Source organism: Vidua chalybeata, chromosome 1 (genome assembly GCF_026979565.1).
Source record: "Vidua chalybeata isolate OUT-0048 chromosome 1, bVidCha1 merged haplotype, whole genome shotgun sequence".
Lineage (NCBI taxonomy): Eukaryota > Metazoa > Chordata > Aves > Passeriformes > Viduidae > Vidua > Vidua chalybeata.
Window position 1 is genome coordinate 19071076 of NC_071530.1, and position 10525 is coordinate 19081600.

The 10525-nt window shown below is 38.6% G+C and overlaps 1 long non-coding RNA gene across 2 annotated transcripts; it reads right to left on the bottom strand.

Moving 5' to 3' along the window:
• Positions 1-1587: 1587 nt before the first annotated feature.
• LOC128801531 (uncharacterized) lies at positions 1588-4885 on the bottom strand. 2 transcript variants are annotated; one of them, XR_008435203.1, is made up of 3 exons: positions 4778-4885; positions 3918-4046; positions 1588-1777 (listed from the first exon to the last, which is right to left on the bottom strand). It is a non-coding gene; the product is annotated as an uncharacterized LOC128801531 (long non-coding RNA). The 2 variants fall into 2 exon arrangements; XR_008435204.1 differs by lacking the exon at positions 4778-4885 and adding an exon at positions 4602-4677.
• Between the last annotated feature and the right edge of the window lie 5640 nt (positions 4886-10525).

The window sequence follows — 10525 nt, forward strand, 5'->3', positions numbered from 1 at the left end:
ACTGAAGCCTTTTTTTCCTTTTTTTTCTTGTAGACTTTTCACTTCAGGCACTCTGTCACTTCCACTGCGGTGGCTGGCATCTCCTGCTGCCACACCTGTATCTGGCATTGTGGGTTTTTTGGGGAAAGTACCTAAAATCCCCCTCTTCTTCCAACCCAGGGGCAGACAGCAATTATGAAAACAAAAAATATCCTATAGTAGAGACCTCAGGGAAATATCTAGGGAGGAATAGATGCACTGTAATCTCAGATGCAGCTGTGAAGTGCCCAGATCTTGCCCAAGTGCACTGAACCCCGATAGCAGAACAGTTCTTGGAGAGAGGAGGATGATAACCGGAAGGTAACTGATGTGGGGACCACCTTCTTATCTACTTCTCTCAGTGTTAGCAGGTAGGCTTGCTAGATGGAATCATAGTCCTTTTAAAAATGTTAGGATCTTAGGCTTGCTTATTTTTAATTTGTCAGGAAAAGAAAAATATCAAAGGAACAGCTAATTCAAACAGCTCATTCAAGCAGCTTATTCAAAGGAACAGCTCACATGACTTCAGTTGGTTTGCAGTTGCAGAATTACAATATTTGTTCAAATTCCAAAAGAAGCCTTTTTCTAAAATTTCTTCTTGTCTTCTCCTCTGTGACAGGGCCATGCCTGGGAGCATATATAATGCAGTCTATCTATAAAATGACCCAATTTACCTCAGCTGCCCAAAGCAGATAGAAGGCCAGGTCTTGTAGATTTAAAAAAAAAATAAAAATCAGTATTTAGACTTAGGTTTTGTTTCCAGTGGATTATGTGTTCAGTCCTTAGTATTTTCTCAGACACCTCAGTCTAATGTCCCAGCACTAAAAGGGCCCAGAGACGATGACTGTATTTTTTTCAAATCAAAGAGCAGCCTGGTACTCTGTTACACACACTTCCCAACCCCTTTTTGTTTTCATGCAGGTTTTCAACTCTCTATGGAAGCTCCCTGGTACCTTGCTCCTGAGCAAAGTGCTAATCTGAGCTCTGGGACAAGGCATACTCCATTCATTAGCCATGAGCTGCATTTGCATAGCAGAGTATTCTAAAATTCTCATGGAACAGCAAAGAACAGGCAACCAGCCTGGGTCAGGGAGAAATTTCCTCTCAATGCTATGTAATTCTATGTTTGTCTTGTATTTTCCTCCAAAGCAGGTGGTGAAACATTGTTAGAGCAGGATATCAGATTAGACAGCCCAGGGCAATGTGTGCTCCTTTGTTCTCCTTCTTTCTGCCTCTGAGGCAGCTGGAGGTGGCGCACCTGTTTTCCAATCTCTCTGAGAGTCCAAGAAATGTCTGCAGCACATAGAATATTGCTTTTCACTATGGTGCTCCTTATTTCTGTTGCACACCAGACTTGAATTCTTTAGTGAAAAGCGTTGTAAGAATTTGTAGTACAAAGTGGCCACATAAACAGAGACTTGAAGCTGTGTGACATTATGCTTCTCAATGCTTGTGCATTGCAAAGTGCAGGGAAGAGCGACCACACACACACAAACAGTCAAGACAGAACATGTGAGGAGGGAGGGATACTGTTTTAATAGGAAGAGGACAGATATCATGGTGTTCCAGGTGGAAAGGGGAAGGGTGGGCAGCAAGAGTGGACTGTGCTTCTGAAACGAGTTTAACATTCAGGCTTTCATCTTCACCTCCCTCTGAACATGTGTATGGTCTTCCAGCCAAACACATGAACTTCCCAGCTGCCAGAACTTGTGTGGCCATCTGCAGAGTGCTGGGGTGCTGATGCCATGTCACTGGGGTCCTGTACAGAACAAGGCCATCAGATCTGAGGCCACACGCAGATTTTGTCCAGAATTCCCTCCAGAGTACAAAACTGCATTACTGAGCCTTAATTCTATTTTCACTTATCATCTCCAGCTGTTTCAGCCTGCAATACTAGTTCTTTTATTAGTAACAGCTGTACCAAATTTCAGAGGCAATGCTCTTGTTAATTTTGCCTGAAGCAGATTCTGAATGTCTTGAAATATCCCTAATCTAATTGTGCGTTTAATATTCAACAGCAAATGTGAAGACCAGAATCATAGCCTAATATAGAGAAAGAAGAATATATTATTAAGTGAGTAGGCTACTTTTAGCTTTTATCTTTTTGTTACTATATTTGTTTTGGGCTTTATGAACATAATAAATTTCAGGGACTAAGTGGAGTCTATTCAGTCTATTAAGGCTCATTTTCTTTTAATACTCTAATCCCCTCAGGATACTATTTGCCCTAATTGTTTCTTGAATGATCCTCCAGTGTTTAAGCTTCAGCCTCTGACTCATAAGCTATTCTGCATACACTTGTGGCCCTGTGTAAAGAAAAATGGGACACATGACATCTGTTTCAAATTTGCTTTTCTTTACTTTGCAATTATGCCCCTTGTCCTCTTATCTGTCTCCCAGAAAAAAAAAAAAAAGCTTAAGTGCATTTGACATTAACGATACTGTTTAAGATTTTATATACCCAGATTAAATCTCCTCAGACTGCTTTTTTATAGCCTATAAATTCAGATTTTATGGTCTCTTCTCATACCTTTTTGTCCTCATATCAATAGGGCTGCTCTTCTTCTGAACTTTACCAACATTACAAACATTAGGCAGGCCCATGAAGCTGTGTGGGCCAGAAGGATAGATGGCATTGAAGGGAGAGTGCAGCAAGACTGCACTCACAACTGGTTTTGACTTGAGACTTAAATTCCATGTATATTTTCACATTATATATTTTTTTATTTTTATTTTAAAATTCTTTTGCATTATTTGGATTAATCTCATTCAAAAGGAAATATTTATTTTTAACTTCAATATTTTTAGACCAATACCTATTAGTCTCAACATTATAATTTTATTTCTGTAGAAGTCTTACTGAAAAGTGACAAAAGATCTTTTAAAAAAGTCCAGTCTGTGGTCCTGGTAAAACAGCTTATTTCTCTGCATTTTCTAAGTGATTTGTCCAGCTTGGTTTAAAGAGTCTCCAAGTTCTGTGATTTTGCTTGGAAATTATTTTAGTCTTATAGAACATAATTTCAGGAAGGATATTTGTCTGACATTCAGTCTGAATTTCCCGTTCTTACATTCATGTCATGAATGATATGTGTATTTTCATTGTACTAAAGGATGACTCACAACCCATAGCAAGAGCCCCTTCCCTTGTCCTTTAATCCTGTGCTTAGCCAAGCTACACACACTCAGTTCTTTTAATTTCCGTTTAATTCAGCCCCACTGTGCCCTGAGCATTCATTCCTATTCCTGCTTTCTGAGCTCCCCCCACATGCCCCTGGGGGACTGAACACTCCCAACTGAGCTTGTCCTGCAGCCGTGCCAGCTGCCAGTGAAAAAGGTAATGGAGCCACTATAATTTACATTAAGTATAGATTTGCTCCCATGCCTCATCTAGTGCATGCCTGCTATTGTATTGCAATGTGATGCCTTCACTTGGGCGCTCTAAAACTGCTTGAGTATTTTCTGTAGTTACTGTATTTTCTGTTAGTCTTCCTTGCAAATAGCTCTTACAAACAGCACTGTCACTCACATTTCTGATATAGCATTGGCTCTTCCCATATTTCTCACTGACATTATTTTATATATAAGATTAAGATCCTCTCAACAGCCATACAAGAGCGTGTATTTATTTTAACGTATCTATTCATGGGAATTTTTAAATGTATTTCTATGATTTCCAGGTCTGTTCTGTGTTATTTCCTTACCACAACCAGTTTCTGATGCACTTTCCAAGTTACTAAATACAAATTTTATATTATACAATGTTATGTTTTTCTACATTTTTGAAATATATATCATATTTATACTTTACATTTCTGTATAATACTAAGTCTTAACCTTTATATTTCCTTAACTTAAATTTCTTTCCTTCTACATGATCGATAAAAAAAAAAAAAACTCACCTGGTTGTGAAATGTTGTTTTTATCACTGGCTTGCATTTTTTTCATGCAGAAATTTTAGATTAGAGTAGGTTTTTGTATTCAAGTGGCTGATTTTCATTTAGATAAGCCTTAGTCAGACACAGTATTTACTGTAGGAAAATATAGAATGCAAACTTTAAAATGTAATCAAGAACTTTTCTAAAATGATACAAAACCTATTTTTTTTTCAGAAGAAGAAGGAAGAGAGGGGAAAAACATTAAATGGTGAGTGGTGGAGGAAACAGTCTGTCATCAGTTTATATTTTCTTATTCAGAAGAGACAGAAAAATAGGAAAAAGGCAGAGTATTTGGAAAACATACCAGTTTTATTCTTTCTTATTTTTGTCATAAAGAAGTGAGGAAAATAAGGAGGAGAAAATAAGAACAGTAAATTTTTCTACTTTTTAAAAAATGCACTTCTGATTTTTCAAATAAAAATACGAGGACTTAAAATACTTGTTTTTACTGAAGGTATTTTGAGGACAGTATGGATAACACTGATGAATTTTCAGTAGCTCCTACTGAAACTGTGTGTCAAATACTACTTAAGGTCTAAGGAAAGTGTATCTGTGTGTCTGGGTTGGCCCTTTCTCAGGCTCTTTTGTACTTCCCACCCTCTTTTTCTGTGGCCTTTGATGCCTGTAATCCTTCATTGACATAATTACCAATAAAAGGAGAGGTTCTGTGCCTGCTTGCACAGGGAGGACTGGTCAAGCACTGTGTGTCAGCCTGCAAGCTGTGAACAGCCATGGGTGTTCCATCAATGGAATACACAGTAGAGAGGCAGTGGAGTGGAAAATACGGTGATAAGTTCTGGGACAATTGTTTTGCAGCCACACACCTTAGTCTTGAATTGTTCCATTTGCTGAGTCTATGGGGAGGTTTCCAGCTCCAGGATGTATAATTTTCTCCCTGCTGCTTTTCGTAGACAAATGTCTCTGGTGGTGAGTGTATGGAACCTGGTAGACTGATTGGCCTTAAAGGGAATGCTCTGCTGCCTAGAGACTGCTCCTGGACTTTCCAGCAACTGTAGCAGCATGCTTCAGCTGAGTACTACACTTGGCTCTGTGTGTCTTGCTCCACCAAAGTGCAGGATTCAACCAAAGTTCATGTCTCAGAATCCCTAAGCCTGTTTTCTTTATTACACTAGAGAAAATCGATTGTAGTCACACAAAAAAGTAGGTCATGAAGGTATGTCCTCTTTCCCTCTCCTTGAAATGAAAAATTTAGATGATTAATTTCTATGCAATCTTTTTCCAGCTTTGGCTTCCAAGCAGACATTGTTAGAGAAAGTGGTACTTATAATCTTTACTCTAAGGGACATGGGGCAGAAGACAGAAAAATGGTATTTTCTATGTTCAGAACTCTAAGTAACAATAACTATATAAAAATAAGAGGTCTATGAGCTCATGTGGATTAAAATACAGTAAGTAAATATCAGCAAATGCTGTGAAAGCTTTGTGAATAATGGGAAGAGCTTGTCTGGGTGTGTGTACAGAATGGATGGCAGCCCTTTGTGGCGTGTATGATAGCCTTGTTATGGAGGGCTGTGGGGCAATGCAGATAAAAAAAATAAAGAGTGCATCTGAGTAATAGGGAAAGGTCATTTGCAGGCATTCTACTGAAAATAAACTAGTGGAAGAAGACCAGAGAGCTGAAAAAACCCTTTTTCTCATTAAAAGGCAATGATCAAAGAAGGAAAACACCAGGTAAGTCAGAGGGCAATATCACTGGCGATCAATTGCTGTACAAAAGGGAGGTTAACCATCATACTGGGTTATTTAACATACTGGGGTGTTTAGTATATTAGGGGAGGAGAGCTGGCAAGTGAAAGTACTTCATAGATATCCAACATTTTATCTCAGCTGCTGTAAACTTGAAACCCCCCCTCCCTTTGGCTGTTCAATAAAACAGGGAACTTGAAACTCAAGTCTACTCAGGAATTTTCAGACTACTTCTTGAAAATTCAATGAGACCATAAAAGTTTATTTTCAGAAGCAGCTTTTCCAAGACACTAATGGGATTAAATGCTCAACTCCTATTGACTCTGAATGTAAGTTAGGAATCTGACTTCCCTTTATGCCTTTGAAAAACTCATTGTTAATTTTCACAGTTTATAATTTGCCCTCTGAGACTGCTCTCTCTTAAAATAAATAGACTCTGATCCTCCTGAGAGTTTGAAGGGCTCTACATATTGAAAAATTCTCCCAGGAATGCAGCATATCTGGTGAGGGAGAAGTCTTGTTCATTATTTTTCCCAGGATCACTTATAGAGTTTCATGCATAAATAAGAGAGCCTAAACATTCACCACTTCAACTAATAAATGAAATTAAAGGTGCAGAGCAAAGTATCACAGTTGTGTGGTGCAGTGTTGTAAGAGCAAAGCTAAATCACTGTGGTAGTACATGATGCATGATTACTAAAGTCTGGTGTTATTTAATGGTACTACCCAGATAGGAAATCTGCACCACATCTCACAACCTGAACACCTGTTTGACTTCTGTTTAAGGACAAAGTAAGCAGAGAAATGCCCTTGCCCAAACATCACATATTATAAAGAAACACTCCGATTGCCTCTTTCTAGACTTACAAAGCCACGAAGGCTTCTATATAATTTTGAAATAATCTGCACTACTTGAGCTAAAGCTTTGAAAATGTCATCTGCAGACATCCTTGCTGCTTTAATAATTTATGTGGTTTTATGTTCTCCAAAGTTTATTATTCATGATTTGATTAGTGGCCATATCACATCCTGAACTAGCATCATCCTTCACTAAACCATAACAGATGTGTGTGCTCCACACCTGGTAGATATTGACATTCATCTTGTCACTCTGTTGACATTCCTAAAAAAAGCAAGTGCAAGATAGAGACAGTATATGGAAGCAGAACAAAGAACATGGACACACCAATCAGGAAAAGACCTGGAAAAGTGAATTTGTATTCCCTGTGTCAATCAAATACCAACTGAACCAAAGGTAATCTGATCTTCTAAATGTAATGATCTCTGAAGCAGTGAAGCAAGCTTAGGCAGATGATCTCTACAAAGGTTGAATGATAACATAAAGCAATGAAACCACAAACATTTCAGATTCAGTCATAGAAATTCACTGAGATTGTCCTCAGGTCTGGCAAACCTTAACACAGAGACACCAACCCTGAGATAAGATTAAGGATGCTTTTTTACATATCATAATAAAACTGATAACTAAACAGAAAGAGCAGGTGCACCTTGGAGGAAAAGAGCAAAGTCTTTTTCCCAAAGACAGCAGACACTTACTGAGATTCTCAGCAAGAAATGAATTCAAGTGCTCATATTTTATTTAAAATCAAATGCTTATGTTTCTCTTTTTTCAGTAGACTTTGTGAGAGAAGGTAATTTGAGAGAGTCCTCTTGCTGGTAGACCAGAACTGTCAGCCTCTCATAGCCTGAAATTGGCACCTGAGAAGTGAATGATTCAGTGGAAGCCAAATTTACATTTGTAACTTGCTTGAATTTCCATGGAAATCTGAACTAAACTGATTTTGCACAAATTTGCATAAAGATTTAGGAAGATTCCTTAACTTTATTCTTCTATATCATACAAAAAAAAAAAAAAAAAAACAACTTCACAAACACTGACCAATTTATATCATTATTTCTATATTAGTTAGTCCAGAATGAAGGCAAGACCTTCTTTGCATACTTCTGAAGTTATGAATCTGTCTGAGCAATCAGTGCTGTTTTGTTTTCAAGTGTGCATCTCAGTCCCTGGGGTGATGGTTGCTGACTTGTGTGTCTGCCAGCTTAACAACAAAAGCAATTGTTTTCAGAAAAAGAAGACACTGAGCATATTTGTCTATATTTAGCACAACCACAAGATCTGCAAGCCTTTTCATTCCTTGTGAAATAATTATTACTGTGTCACTACTCATACATTAATGGATGTTTTGTGAAACCAGATTAAAAAAATGTAACAGTGCACAGTGCTGAGATACTTGAGTTAACTCTGAACTTTTTATTTGGGGCACTAAAAGCTCTGTAGGTACTTCAGAACTTGGCTGTATGTGGATTTCCCAGCAAATCCAGCACCCTGCAAGGTGTGCCCACACTATGCTGCTTCTCACAGCACAGTAACTCTGTGTGTCCTGGGTGGATAAATGTCCCTCTATTCCTGCACAGCTCAAGTTGGTGAGAGGAGTTTACTTATCCTTTGAAACAGCACTGCTATGGCAACATTTTCGAAACAGACATGGTATTCTCAATGACAGCTGGTTTCCACTGCAGAAGCAACAATTGGTCTTCATGAGATCTGGAAAATATACAGGGGTAATGGGTCCTTTGTACAGTGGTTGCCATCAAAAAAGTCATAATCCATTAGCAACTCTGCCAGAGCAAGACAACTAGAGTGCCTGACTCTGTGGGCTGCAGCAATAGTGACTGTAATAGCTGCTCTACTGCGTGGTTAATGTTATGCAATCTCTAACACTGAATACATCTGACTACCTGTAAAGTTGTAGCAAACTTTGCTATAGTGTAGAAATAGAGGAGAGTGGAGAATACTGCAGTGGGATAGAAAAGAACAACTAAAGTCAGTGGAACATCTTTCAACTCATTATTCTTATCCGTGCTAGTTAATTTTTGCCCTTCAAGAAAAGTGTTACTGATGTTTATTTTGGTTTTAAATGTTACTAGGAAGTGTTAATGTCTTCCCCAAGTGCTTGCTATAGTACTGCTAAGCTGCAGTTTGAATGACAATTGAAAATTATTTTGGCCGAAGAAAGGAAGGATCTTCCTTTTGCTGTCTGAGATATGTGCTGTGTGTATGGTTACTGGCTTATTGCAATTTATGTTTCATTTAACAGCTGGACCCAGGTATGTACTTTCTGCCAATAGTTGTTTTCACAAGGCCCAGAGGAGGTGTTCAGATCACCACAGAGGCTTTATTGTATCTTTCTTCTTGCACACTCACAGCCCCATTTTACTCTTCAGCAAGGAAGACTTTATTTTGGATTAGGGTCCCCTGGGATATTTCAAAATAGTGTAAGGATGATTGAATCCTTATATTTATCTTCACTTAGAAAATAAGCTTCAACATTAGAATGATTCTGTATCCCATTTGCTCCGGTATTGCAGACTCCAAGCCTCAAGCTTGGGGCTCTGGCTTACAAAAAGGACACAAAATTCTGAGGGGAAGTAATAATGTACCGAAATTATCAAACGTCCAATACTGCACAATTTGCATAAAACGTATTTTACCAATATGAAATGCTTTCCTCATTAAAACTGTTCTCCTTAAATGTTGCATAACTTTTATGGCTTTCTGGCAGACTTTTGAAAAATGTGTGTATGCTATTTGCCTCAGAATAGGTGGTCTGTTGATTTTATTGCATATGAAGAGAACCAGTGATGACCATTGTATCATTTAAGGACATGCAGACTAAACTGATTAACTAATTTTCATCAGAGGATGTATTATAACATTCTACAAAGTACTGTGCACAACCATAAAATACTAGATGACATAGTGTGCAGTACAATTACTGCATGATTGCAAGTAGTTTCCAGCTCTGTTTTTTCTGGAAAATTGATCTACTGGCACATAAAGTTCCATATCTAGAAGACTCTAGAAGAGCTGGTTAAAAAAAAAGACTCTTAAAAGAAAGGTTGCCTGACATAACTCAGAATGCAGTCCCTAATGGCTCTTCATGAGCTGTAGGTAATTTATCAACAATTTCCACTATAATTTCAGTGTCAAGATTGGTAGTCCAGAGGCAGATGTTTCCGTGTACTAAATACAAAGTATTTCCTCTACTGGACGGAACTTTCAGAGAGCAGGAAGTTGTGTCAGGGGAGGTTTAGGTTGGATATCTGGAAAAATTTCTTCCCCCAGAGAGTGGTTAAGCCCTGGAACAGCTCCCCAGGGAAGCAGTCACAGCAACAAGCCTGAGAGTGCTCAAGAAGTGTTTGGACAATGCTCTTAGGCACATGGTGTGACTCTTGGGGATGTGCAGGGTTGGGAGTTGGATTTGATGGTGATTGTGGGGTCCCTTCCAACTCAGCTTATTCTGTGATTCTGTGAATATTATTAACTACTGCCACATTAGTATTTATTTTCTAATATTTCCAATGTATCACAGTCCATATATTTTGAGTTTATAATTGAAAAAAAATCCACTATGCTTTTTTTTTGTTATTATGTAGCCTTCTCCCTCTCACAGATCTGTCCAAGACGTGGTTCCTCCCCCATGGTTGCCTCAGCGAGCCTTAGGTCCTTGTGTGCTTTTGACCCTTGCAGCAGGCACAGCAGCAACCAAAAAATTACCAGTCAGCATGAGGTGAAACAAAAAGTAAATATACCAGCCCAGCAGGATCTGGACTCTGAAGCTGTCCTATACCTGAACTCATTGGTCTTTGGAAGTCACTCCAGCTTTATATCAATGCCCAGAATCAGGAAGTGAGTCTGTACCAGTCTTTCAGTGTTGATAAAGAATGAACTTCTCTAATTTGTCTCCCACTGAGCCCTCTGAAACTTAGCTTCCTGAGTCTGTGAGATGGTGCAGCTGGGAGAATGTTGGCCCAGTTTGTTCTGAGATGGATGAAGGCTG